Source organism: Natator depressus, chromosome 9 (genome assembly GCF_965152275.1).
Source record: "Natator depressus isolate rNatDep1 chromosome 9, rNatDep2.hap1, whole genome shotgun sequence".
NCBI lineage: Eukaryota > Metazoa > Chordata > Testudines > Cheloniidae > Natator > Natator depressus.
This window is the reverse complement of record NC_134242.1, coordinates 71,500,815-71,514,630: the sequence shown is the minus strand read 5'-3', so window position 1 is coordinate 71,514,630 and position 13,816 is coordinate 71,500,815. Positions and strand designations below refer to the sequence as shown.

Below are 13,816 nucleotides of genomic sequence, written 5' to 3'. Positions count from 1 at the left end.
TTTCATTCTGCAAGTGTGGAAGGGAGCTGCACTGGGAGGTGGGAAATAGGGTCTGTGCAGAGCTAGCTTCCCTTCCAGATTTCAGAGCAATGGTAGGGATCGTTGGCATAAAGGGTATGTTAGACGTAGGGCCCTACCAAATTCATGGTCCATTTTGGTCAATTTCTTGGTCATAGGATTTTAAAAACCGTAAATTTAGTTATTTCAGATATTTAAATCTGAAATTTCACAGTGTTGTAGCTGCAGGGGTCCTGACCCGAAAAGGAGTTGTGGGTGGCGGGGGAAGTCACAAGGTAATTGTAGGGGGGTTGCAGTATTGCCACCTTTACTTCTGTGCTGCTGCTGGTGGCGATGCTGCCTGCAAAGTTGGGTGGCCGGAGAGCAGCAGCTGCTGGCTGGGAGTCCAGCTCTGAAGGCAGCACTGGTGCCAACAGCAGTAAGGATGGCATGCTATGGTATTGCCATCCTTACTTCTGCACTGCTGCCTTCAGAGCTGGGCCCTCAAGCAGCAGCCGCTGTTCTCCAGCTGCCCAGCTCCAAAATAAGGGTGACAATACCATGATTCTCTCCCCCTCCATCACCCCCCACAGCCCCCTTTTGGGTCGGGACTCCAGTTTGAGAAATGCTGGTCAGGGTAAAAGTACACAAAAGACCATATTCCATGGGGGAGACCAGATTTCACGGTCCCCGATGCGTTTTTCACAGCCGTGAATTTGGTAGGGCCCTACTTATACACTCTAGTTCCCCTTGCTCTGGCACACATGAAAGGCCACGATCTGGCCCTTCCGCCCCGAGAGCTGTGAAAAAGTTCTTAATATTAAGTTCCCTTACCGAGATATGACATTTTTGCTAAAAATTATGTGCAAATATAAGTAAGTAAAGAAAAATGCATGGCTGAAATGTTATAAACTGAGAATAAAAACAAAATTAAAGTAAGTATTAGAAGAAGTGTGTGGTCAGAATTATTCTGGAGGTTTCTGGAAATCTATAGCACTGAATGACAAACCTACTCATTTGGTAAATTTGACACCACGATTTTGAAGCTTCCTTTTTTATGAATTAGTATCTAACTTTTCTTATAGGTTTGCAAAGCTTGCTTCCGCAAATAGACTGTTCACCTGAGTCTTCAGTGTTGCTGTGCTTGTCTCATACATAACAGGGTATGCTTTCAGAGCGATGCAGTGTGTTTTAGCCACATAACTGCCTTCAGTGTTTCTCCATGTACTATATGCAAAAGGATGTTCAACCAAAGACGGGCATACTCCTCCAATTGGCTAAACCTCTCAAAAGAATTTTTACACTGAACAATTTCATGATCCCATGAGCAGGTCTCACTAAGATTTCAAAATGTGTGGCACTAAGATTTCTCACTAAGATTTCACTACTTGTGGCACCTTAGAGACTAACAAATTTATTTGAGCATAAGCTTTCGTGGGCTACAGCCCACTTCATCGGATGCAATAAGCCCATGAAAGCTTATGCTCAAATAAATTTGTTTGTCTCTAAGGTGCCACAAGTACTCCTGATCTTTTTGCGGGTACAGACTAACAGGGCTGCTATTCTGAATCCCCTCTATACAGTATCTCAGATTATATAAACAGAAGCAAATACAGTTGTCTGTCTCTAATTTAGCTCATGTCTCACGCAAATGCTGTCAGCAGATTGGCAGTCATGTGTAAGAAAGGCTTACATACCATAAATTCTCTTTTGTTGCAATAATACCTTTGTCTCATGTACAAAAACAGTCTTGGCCTTATTTACTTGCAAATAATTTTCCAATTAGATGCCTTTATCACATTTGAAGTGGGATGTACAGAAACGAAGATAAACTTGGTCCTATAGATGTGAAGAAAGTATGTCCCTGATCAATGGAACTATATCAGGAGCATTTAGCTCATATTGTCTGAATCACTACCAGGTGTTTGAAGATCCCTTGATAGACAACCTGTGTCAGATACAGTAGTGATGGAGTGTGGCCTGGAATATAGATGGGAATCATAAAAAATAAAGCTAATTTATTTATCTGTCATTTCTTACATTAGGGAACATGGGCCAGCACCAAAAACAGACAGCTAACCAAAACACGTACCTCAGCTTGTTAACGCAGTCTGCATCACCAGAAAATACTAAGACTCAGATCCACAAGGGTACTTAGGTGCCTAAATCTGAGACTTAGGTCTCTGAGTCCCAACTTTGCTCCACCTATCTCCTACCTAAGCCCCAGAGCGATTCACGAACTGGGGGAAGCTAAACATTCAGCTGCCTCTTGCATGGGGCCTGATTGAGTAGGCACACTCAGAGACTGCCTACCAGATCAGATCCTATTCAAAATCTAGCTGGAAGAAGTGGTGGTCACCTTATAAAGTTTAGCCCAGTGGTTAGTACACCCTCCTGGGATGTGGGAGACCCAGGCTCAATTCCCCCCTCTCTGCCAAAGGGGAAGAAATGATTTGAACAGCCTTCTCCCCACCTCTCAGGAGAGAGTTCTAACTAAAAGTTACAAGGTGAGCCCCACCAGCACTTCCTCCTTCTCTGGCTTGTTTGTGTGGAGTGAGACAGGCACCTAACTCATTCTCACAAGATGTGCCTTAGGCACCTAAGCCACCTGACTCTAGGAGATGGGGTCCTGTTTGTGGATTGCTTGCAGAGGTGGGCACCTTCCTGCAGCCTGGACTTAGGAGCCTAGTTCCATAGGAGGGGCAGGGTTTAGGAGATACCCGTCATCAACACTCCCATTGGCTAGCTTAGGCAGCTCCCTGCCTAGCATACTGGCTTTTGTGGATTGCATTTAATGTGCCTATCCCTCCTATTCATTGTGCAGAGAACCTAGGAATCTAACTCAGCTTTTGTGAATCGTACTGTTGTTCTTGGGATTTTCTAGACACTGCAATGCCTAAGTCCCTTCATGGATCTGTCCATAACTATGTGGGATCTAGTTAATTATTAAATATTCTTTTCTCCTTGTTATAGTTTCCTGTTGGCGTGACTGAGGCTCCCTCCTGCTCCCTTTCATTACTCACCAACACCTAGGCCTATATCCTCCAAGGAATTTAGGCACCTAACTTTCCTTTAAGGAACTGGACCCTGATTCCCACATTCAAGTGTTTGGCTAGGACTACCCAGACACTTTGGAAATGAATTGGGAGAAGGGAAGGGCTGCCCTCCCAGAGCGAGAGAAAGGATTTGAACAGGGGTTTCCCACCTCTCGGGAGAGGTGCTCTAACCACTGAGCTACGAGATATTCTGATGGGGAGGGGGGGAGGCTCTTCAATCTTTACTCTTGCAGCTGCTCCACAATGCATAATTAACGAATGAGTGATTGGAGCAGAGAGACTGGACCTGGGTTTTCCCATCTCCCTGGTGGGTACCCTAACCATTGGACTGCAGAGTCATTCTTTCTTTCTCTCTCTCTGTCGCACAACAGCTACAGTAGAACCTCAGTTACAAACATTTTGGGAATGGAGGTTGCTCATAACTCTGAAATGTTCGTAACTCTGAACCCTATAGTTCTTTCAAAAGTTTACAGCTTTGAAACTTTACTATGCGGAAGAAAAATGCTGCTTTCCCTTTATTTTTGTTAGTAGTTTACATTTAACACAGGACTGTACTGTATTAGCTTTGTTTCTTCTGCCTCTGCTGCTGCCTTAGTTTTGTACTTCCGGTTCCAAATGAGGTGTGTGGTAAACTGGTCAATTCATAAGTGTGGTGTTTGTATTTAAATATTTATCCAGAGTGGAACAGACATTAGGCCAGAGAGAGAATGAGAGAGTGAGTGAGAGTACGTACCTTTGTGGATCCCATGCCTTTTGACTACGTACATTTGGGTCCTACAATCAAAACTGTTATGGTCTATTCCAAGTTTTGTTGTTGACCTCCTCTATAAACTTGAGCAAATAATCCAGCTTCTCTGTGCTTCAGTTTACCCATGTTAAAGGTAAGTATCAATTACCTACCTTTCAAGGACAATGTAAAGCTTAATCAGTGTTTGCAAATACCCATCTTTGCATCAAAGATGCTATACAAGAGCAAAGTATTTTTAAGAATATTAATTAATAAATTATGTTGATGCAGTATACCACTTTGCTTCACAGGTCATTTTTCCCATGACATTATCTAGCACAAAAATCTCAGCTACACTATATTACTGTTACATTTTCTATTGCAATACAATGATCTAAACAGTAGTAACAGACAGTGGCAATACTGGAGTGTTTTCATCGGAGAAAGAGGGCAGAGACTGTCAACATTTGCTATGCTTCAGTTCCCCTTACAAGTTAGAAATAAAGAGCAGAGGGTGCCAATCTTGCAAAGTGCTGAGTATTTTCAATGCTTGTTGATTTTAATGAAAGTTGTGGAAATTCAGCACCTTTCAGAATTGGGCAATACATACCTGGATGTAAATGAAAACTGATGTGTGAACCACTGAAAGGTAAGAAATCTTAAGTGTGGAAGAACAGCTATTCTGAGATCATTCGTATGGTGTGTGTTGCCAGGGAAACCTTTTTTTTTTTTTTTTTTTAAACACAATATGAATTTAGCACAGATGCTCAGCAAGCTCTGTGTATGTTATAATTTTACGTTGCACTGGAATATTAGGAATTATATATATTATAATTATATTTTCTTAATATTTATATATTATATATTTAAAATTATATATTCTTAAATATTTATTATTTAAATATGTATCTGATTAATTATATTTTACCCATGTCCTGTATTTGTGGGGGATCTCTCATGTTTTGTCTCGTTTGCCACATTTGTTGTGATTTCTTTGCTTCCGGGACACAAGCTTAGCTTTAAATGCAATTTTTAAAATATCAGGATGCAGTTCTGAGTTTTCACAGCAAAAAAGTGTGCACTCAGAGTTTCTTAAATTCTGATCCATACAGATTCACACTTTAGATTATAAAATGTTTGGGGGCAGTGATCTTACCTTTGCATATTTGTACAGTGGAAATAAGTCCACCTCTGATGTCCAGATTTTATAATGGATGTTGAAAGAGTAGACTGGGTTCAGACAACAGCTAGAAATGATTTGTGTTCTGAGACAACAAAAAAAGCTCCTATCTTTACCTTCAGTAATAATTTAATAAAGTGCATCTAAGACTGTCCTGCCAATCCATAATCTGACAAATTTCATGATGGGCAGTTATGAAGTTGTTGTTAGAGCAGTTAGAGTTGTTTTATTTTGTTTGTTAGTTAAATCTATAGTATAAAGTTCTTTACCTATAAAGAAAGGAAATAAGATGAGTGTCACTGAAATGAAAATTGTGATGATATATATGAGTAGAACTACACTTATAATGATAACAAAACTCACCAAATCTTTAGTACTATGTAATGTAGAAACTGGAGAAATTGTTTATTGGTGGACCACACCTTTATTAAAATATCATTTGCCTGTCCATGTCTTACATCAGCAGGTGGAGAAAGAAAGATGCCTACTTGTGTAGTTTTAAAGTCTCAGAACTACCAGACCAGTTTGAGACTGGATTGGGGAGGAAGGGGGAAATTGATTCTTGCTATGAGGCAATCTAGTTGCTGTAGTGAAAGGCACCATTTAGTTATGAAGCAGACATCAGCCATTCCACACAAATTATTCCCATGTCATCAGATTCTCTCTTTTCCGGTGCACCAACAATTCTGAGATTGAGAATTTTCTGCTGGTTTCCTAGCTCATCAGCTCTGACAGCTTCTTATCATTCAAAACTGATGTAAATATAATTAAACCATAGCAGTACCAAGAATTTTAAATCTGACACACAAACACACACCTCTTTGTGTTGTATCTTGTCAGAAACATTCGATCTTTTTATCTACTCTACTAAAAATATCCTGCCATGTGTCTACTTCAGTATTTTGTACAGTAAATCCATACATTTGGCAATAGCAATTTTCCCGGTTTCCTATTGTAGTAACCCAGGCAGTTATTGTTGCTCCACCAGGCAAAGTCTCAGCTTGTGATAACAGTCCCTCTAGACAGGGAAGGTTATGGAGGGCAGGGGGGAAAAAAACACAACAAAACAACCACCTTAAGACTGCGGAGAGTTTTTTTTTTTATTTTTTTTTTTCATACATTTAACCATGCCTATGTGAACCTTGAAGGAAAACTAATGGCTTTAGATCTCATTTCTGTTAAAATATACAAATAAAGATGCTCCATATGAAGCTTACATGAGAGTCCTCTAAGCAATAGCACTCAGGTACATGCTCTCCGTTTACCCTTATGAACAAATCACTATCTAGTTCAATTACTAGTTAGCTTTGTTTAAATTAAGGCTTCATTACACTGTTTTAGTTAGTGTTACAGTGCATTAAAAACTGAATTTAACACAACTGGCAACAAATGTGAAGTAAGGTCTGGAAAAACTGTGCAACCTGTTTAATAATTCAAGAGTATTCATTTGTCAGATATAAAGCTCCTATTTGTACTGCACAAAGTACATCTCTCCCTATATATTTTAGCAAAACACCACATTGATGCTTCTTCTGTTCATATATACAGGATGATCTCTTGAATCAAACATAGTTCTGTATAATTAATAAAACATCCTCTGTTGTGCGCCACATGTGAGACAATTAGAGGAAAAAGCCATTATTTCATTCCTGCGGGTTACTACTGTGACATTTCATAAACTAAATTGATGGTGATCATTGATCTGATTTTCCTGTTTGTCATCTTTTAATGTAGAAGTCATATCATGTATTTAAAAGAGGTTAAAAATGCTAAAGTATGAATGGCAAAATATTTGTATTGTTTGTTACTTGTTTCTTTTGTAATCAGCCCATCACATTTATCAGGATTTTTTGTGTTGTCCTACATTAGCAGATCCTTAAAATAAAACACTCCTGTCCTGAGTGTTATGATATACTTAAAGCTAAATTTTCAGTGTAAGAATGGCTAGTACAAAGCACGAAGGGATTGCCATAGCTTTCAATGGTCTGTAGAAAACTCACAAGATAAAAAGGAAAGCAATGGGGAAAAAAAGGTCCTGACCCAGATAAAATATAAATAGTTTCAACTTTGTCTGTCCATGTCTTACATCAGCACTTTACATTGAATTTTCTCCAGTAGACTATGTTCAAAAGCATGTCTGTGTTTAAACAGGGGGCAGTGTATAGGAAATTGTGGACCTACCCTAAAAAAGTTACATCAGTTCTGGAATAACAATGTTTTGGTAAAAGTTGGGAGTACAGTTACTTAATATGGCCTACACCAGTGGTTCTCAGCCTGCAGCTCAATCAGCACACAGCTCTGGCCCATGTGACATCCTCAGGGCCATATAGGTAGTACATATATTGTGTGAATATGTCCCACATAACACACAAAAAGCTGCATATGCAGCCCACAATGGTAAATAGGTTGAGAATGACTGGCCTACACTAACAACCAATAGGAACATAGACATTGGCATACAGGTTCAAACCAGTACCAGATGTTTCAGAGGAAGGTGAAAGAAAACTTGTGTGCAAAATTATGGAGTAATCTGCCTACAGAGAGCTAGATCATGGCCTTTATACCACAACCTTATGTATCACATTAGCAACTACAACAGGTTCTCTTTGAATCACTATTTTTATTGTTCAAATGCTCAAATAAAATCTACGAAAGAGGCACTTGTTTTCTTTTGCAGACGTTCTGCTGGTTTGTTCCAGTTATCTTCATATGGGTGTTTTATAATTCTACTTTTAAATTATAATGTCATTCAATTTATTTATTACTGAAGGAAGACTCACTGATCTGTAATTTCAGTTTCATTCTAGTTTCTTTTTTAAAACTAGGTACAATATTTGCTACTGTTCAGTCCTTTGTTATGGAAGTTGATACTAATGACATATTGCAGGTTTCTGTTAGCAGCTCAGCCACTTAAAAATTAAGTTATTTAGAACTCTTTCATTAATAACCAGCCAGCCCCAACAACCATTTGATCTTCAATTTATTACTTGGTTCCAGCACTACTATTTCTATGTCAATCTCTGACAGAACCGCAGAATGTTAACCTGCCAAAGTAAACCTTTTGAGGGATTTTTGTACAAAAACTGAGGACTTCTGGCAAAAGTCGGATATTCTGGAATAGTTTTAGCTAACACATGTGGAATTTCTGCAGGGATTATTCATTTTGGATTGGTTTGGAAATACTCAGAGTTCTATTTAGGAGAAAATCCCAGTATTAAGAAGAGATGGGCCCCAAATCAAAATGCAAAAGCTGCAATCACAAACTTTTGAGAACATTTGAATCTCACGCAATTAACTTAAAAAAAATGAATCACGATTAATTGCAGTTTTAATCGCACTGTTAAACAATAGAATACCAACTGAAGTATATTAAATATTTTGGATGTTTTCCTACATTTTCATATATGTTGTATTCTGTGTTGTAAGTGAAATCAAAGTGTATATTATTTTTTATTACAAATACTTGTACACTAAAAATGAAAAACAGATGAAATAGTATTTTTCAATTTACCTCATACAAGTACTGTAGTGCAATCTCTTTGTTGTGAAAGTGCAACTTACAAGTGTAGATTTTTTTTTGTTACATAACTGCACTCAAAAACAAAATAATGTAAAACTTCAGACCCAACAAGTCCACTCAGTCCTCCTCCTTGTTTAGCCAATCGCTAAGCTAAACAAGTTTGTTTACATTTACAGGAGATAATGCTGCCCTCTTCTTATTTACAATGTCACCAGAAAGTGAGAACAGGCATTTGCATGGCACTTTTGTAGCTGTCATTGCAAGGTATTTAAGTGCCAGATATGCTAAACATTTGCATGCGCCTTCATGCTTCGGCCACCATTCTGATGACACTCGTTAAAAAAAAATGGGATAACTATATTTGTGATTAAACTCCTTGGGGGAGCATTGTATTTGCTCTGATCTATTTTACCTGCATTCTGCTATATATTTCATGTTATAGCAGTCTCGGATGATGACTCAGCACGTTATTCATTTAAGAACACTTTCACTGCAGATTTGACAAAATGCAAAGAAGGTACCAATATGAAATTTCTAAAGATAGCTAAAGCACTCAACCCAAGGTTTAAGAATCTGAAGTGCCTTCCAAAATCTGAGTGGGACGAGGTGCAGAGCATGCTTTCAGAAGTCTTAAAAGAGCAACACTCTGATGCAGAAACTGCAGAACCCAAACCACCAAAAAAGAAAATCAACCTTCTGCTGGTGGCATCTGACTCAGATGATGAAAATGAACATGTGTCTGACCGCACTGCTTTGGATTGTTATCACGCAGAACCCGTCATCAGCATGGAAGCATGTTCCCTGGAATGGTGGTTGAAGCATGAAGAGACATATGAATCTTTAGCGCATCTGGCACATAAATATCTTGCGACGCTGGCTACAACAGTGCCATGAGAATGCCTGTTCTCACTTTCAGGTGACATTGTAAACAAGAATTGGGCAGCATTATCTCCTGAAAATGTAAACAAACTTGTTTGTCTGAGTGATTGGCTGAACATGAAGTAGGACTGAGTGGATTTGTAGGCTCTAAAATTTGATATTGTTTTATTTTTGAATGTCTTTTTTGTACATAATTCTATATTTCTAAGTTCAACTTTCATGATAAAGAGATTGCACTACAGCACTGTTATTAGGTGAATTGAAAAATACTATTTCTTCTGTTTTTTTACAGAGCAAATATTTGTAATAAAAAATAATATAAAGTGAGCAGCGTACACTTTGTATTTTGTGTTGTAATTGAAATCAATATATTTGAAAATGTAGAAAACATCCAAAAATATTTAAATAAATGGTATTCTATTATTGTTTAACAGCGTGGTTAATTTTTTTAATCTCTTTACAGCCCTACTATTTTTCCATCAAATACATAAATGTTGTCTAGAAAAAAGTTAGATGGCAGATTTATATTTAAATAAAGACTAAATAATATTTTCAAACTCATGTTGGTTCTGAATCCCCATTAAATACATGATTATTTCTCTTCAGGTTTTCAAATTACCAGGAGTTATTAGTTTTGTAAAGCTGATTGGAATAGAAAAGCACCGTGACATAATGGTGAGCAATCCTACGGGACAAATTATTTTATGTGATACTTTTTAGCTGAAACAACCGCTGTTAAGCAATCCACACTACCAATTTCATCTTCTACAGGGGCCAAAGGAAAAAAGTTAGTTTTCCTTTCAGCTAATGATTTTTCTTCTTTACTGTAAGCTTAGTTACCATCATACAACAACATATCTTACTTACTATCTTATGATGATACTATAACCTCAGCTTGAGCTGGTCAAATAGTAAAAGAAGAGAGCCATATATATTTTCTTGAATAAATGTAATGAAATCACTCTGACACTATTCATAGATCATATTTATGAATATTCTGTTGACAATCAGTTTAATAATAACAATGTTGCAAATCTTAGTTCAATTTTTAAAACGGAAGGACTATTTTAGAAAATTGCTACCCATAAATCATTACTCATAATTCACCATTCATTATTCTCATATTTTAGAAGTTTCAATTGTCTGCTTAGGGAGCAGAATCAATATGATGTGACCAAGATGACCAATCACACACCATAAATAAAGAATAGCGAATAGGTAAAGTCAACATTTCACTGTCAACCATTCTATGAGAATTGTTCATGTAAGTTACTTGTCAAATACTTGCAAATAACCTATGTATTTATAGAAATTGGGACCTATTCACAATAGGAAAAAGGGCTAAATTCATCAGATAATTGCTTCACAACAAATAATTTGCCTACTACATCCTCTTCCCACTAATTACCACGAATAGAAATCATGAACAATACTTCAGATTGCAGTTGGCTCACCTAATTAACAGTACATTAAAAAGTAACCAGCACCGAGTGCAGACTGAGTACTATGATTATTAAAGAGACAAAGTGGGTGAGGTAATATCTTTTATTGGACCAACTTCTGTTGATGAGATAGGCAAGCTTTTGAGCTTAGGGTATGTTTACACTGGCAAGTTTCTGCGTCACAAGTTATAGTACTTTTATTAAAACGCTGGAATTAAACCATTGTTGTGTGTCCACACTATGCTGCTTGTGACACTGGGGTGCATCCACATTAGCAGCTCTTGCAATGGCAAAGACGGCAGTGCACTGTGGTAGTGCATGTCTCCAGGGCAGCCGAGTTCAAAACAATGAGCAGAGCGGTCACCTGAGGCATTATGGGACAGCTCTGGAGGCCAATTACAGCGCAGAAAGCAATCAAGTGTCTACACTGGCAATGGAGAGCTGGAGCCTCTGCACAAATAGCCGTACAACTCTTGTCAAGGTGGTTTTTGTGCAGCACTGCAAATCAGGAGTTTCCCGCACAAAGTGGCTTGGCAGTGTGTATACATCTGCAGTTTGAGTGCAAAAAGATGCTTTACTTGCAGAAACTTGCCAGTGTAGACAAGCCCTTACACAGAATTCTTCTTTAGGTTTGGGAAACTAACCCAGAGTGTCATTAACTAAATACAAGGTAGAACAGATTGTTTAGCATAAGTAGTTAAGAGATATTTCAAGGGATCAGTCAAGGTGAAGTGGCCGTTTAACACCCCTTTAGTCATATTGAGGAAAGTAAGGGGGGAGGGAAGCAGCTGGCAGTCTGATTGTTAGTGGGTTACAAATTGTTGTAATAAGCCATAAATGTAGTGTCTCTATTCAGTCCATGAATAATAGGCCACTTCACCTTCACCACATCAGACGATAATGCTAGCACTGCCGGCAATTAAAATGGTGCTTACCTTTCCACGGTGGGGGACATTTTCATCACCACAAACAGCCTTTGATAGTCTCACTCTCTCTATCACAGCTTACAATTCAATATGTATTTTTATGAAATTACCTTGATTTCATTGCTCCATTAAAAATTTTACAATCTAAACCATTTTCAATGGCAGGACTAAAGAACAAAGCTTTCAATACACTGTATTTTATGTTTTTCTCCCCCTACCTTCATCCATACCTATCCCTTTTTTCTTTAGTTTTTCCTCTCACTTTCACCACTTACTTCTAAATTATGTCCTTTGGTGCTGACTATAATCTTCTACGTCATCAGGGTGCAATAGGAGTGTGGTGGTTACACACATCAACATCACAAGTTATTTCCTGATACCACTGTTTCTATGGAAGCAAAGGTTTGCAGTTACTGTGGCTATCCCAACCTTCTATGTACATCACTTTGGAGGAAGGGGAAGTTGGGGCAATATTATCTCTACCCTACCATATTGATTAAGCTTCTCCTACATAATTCACCTTGTTCTGGTTCCCATATTAATTGTCTATGGTAGTGCTTTATGTAAATATTTTACCAAGGAACCACAACTGAAATTAGATATTTCAGTAGCAGTGATGCTTTAAGCAAGGTTTTCTGCGATTCATATCAACATCATATTAGCTCTTCAGACTTTATTTTATTTATTTATATTTTTCATTGTCCAAATTCAGTTAAGTGAAGGCTTAAAAGCACATTTGACAAAGACCCATTGAAATAGATAACAGGCAATTACCACTGCATTCTTTCCAGATACAGAAAACATCTGTCCATCAACTTTAACACCAAGAATGGTATGCTTCTATAAGTCAGACTATTTAAAATATAGTATTAAATACTTGATGTTCTCAGATAAAGACAGCCCTATATAATGTAATCTCAAATTGTAAAGATGATTAATATAATTATTTCATTACCTTGCACTCAGAGGCTAAAAACCTAATTTGTAAAAAAGACAAAAATGATTTCTTGAATAATGAGTACATATCTCAAAAAAATAGGGAAAGGATTTTATTGCACTTGTAAAGTAAACTACATAAACAAAAGCTAACAGAAACCCATCAAATGACTTTTCTGAGAGCGTGAATAAATAATATGCAGTGCATGTTAACATCTGAGCTTAGAACAGGACAGAAGCAGAAAACAAAATATTTGGGTTTGGAGGGGGGTGATCGCCACTTGAGACAGGCAGTACGGCCAGGGTCATTGGTGTCATATGAGGGCTAGCTATATTATCACACATTTTACAGTGTCTGGGAAGTAATTCTCTCTCTGAAACAAGCTTTTCAGTCCATTGTAGATCCAGGGTTCCGCAGTGGCTTTCATTAGTTTGGAGGAGGTGGAGTCTGTCTGGTATATGTAGGACAATATGTTTCTCAGTGTCTTTATGGCCTGCGTGACTGAGCCAAACTCAGTCAAAAACAAAAAAAGGCAAAATGAAAACCTCTCTCTGTCCTTCTTTGTTCTTTTTGAGACCAGCTAACCAATCTCAGATTTGTTTGATCTTTTCAGTGAAATAGGCAGCCAGCTCCTCACGGTGGGAGTTATTCAGCTATGGGGATGAGCACAGACTGTACTGATGTGACTGGTTTTCTGTGTAGTGCAGTTATGCTGATTTAGAGCCAGCTGGATGGAGAAAGAATGAATTTGGCTTCCTTCACGGCTATAAAGGAATAAAACAGGTTTTGCTCTTTCCTATTGAAATCAGAGATGGTGATGCACCACCAGCATTCTAGTCTTCTGCCATCGCACATCATCTGATGCAGTGCATCCTTGAAACATGGTGAGCAGTACTGTCAGTGAATAAGTGAGAATTTTGGATCAAAAATGTGTATGGACAGCAGATTATTATAGAATTCTAGATGTCTGTCCAAGAACCTCACCAAGATTGGGACCCCATTGTTTTAAATGCTGTACAATCGTAGGAAGACAGTCTCTTCTCCAAACAATTTAAACTGTAAATAGACAAAACAGATGGAGGTGACAGAGGGGAAACACGAAGCGCAGAGAGGTGAAGAGGCTTGCCCAAGTCAATGGCGAGCCAGGAAGAG

The 13,816-nt window shown here is 38.1% G+C and overlaps 1 protein-coding gene and 1 long non-coding RNA gene across 3 annotated transcripts in view; one reads left to right on the top strand and one right to left on the bottom strand.

The window, feature by feature from the left end:
• The window catches only part of KLHL4 (kelch like family member 4), a 76,379-nt gene that overhangs the window by 8,060 nt on the left and 54,503 nt on the right, over positions 1–13,816 (top strand). Inside the window, exon 1 of one of the 2 annotated variants that reach the window (XM_074964445.1) lies at positions 9,976–10,034. The exons of the other annotated variant lie outside the window; for it this stretch is intronic. The gene's annotated coding sequence lies outside the window, so the exon portion shown is untranslated. Of the gene's footprint in view, positions 1–9,975; positions 10,035–13,816 lie in introns of those variants that run through there. 2 annotated transcript variants of the gene reach the window in all.
• LOC141994235 (uncharacterized) overlaps positions 1–13,816 on the bottom strand; it is a 203,885-nt gene that overhangs the window by 187,196 nt on the left and 2,873 nt on the right. The window lies entirely within an intron of this gene.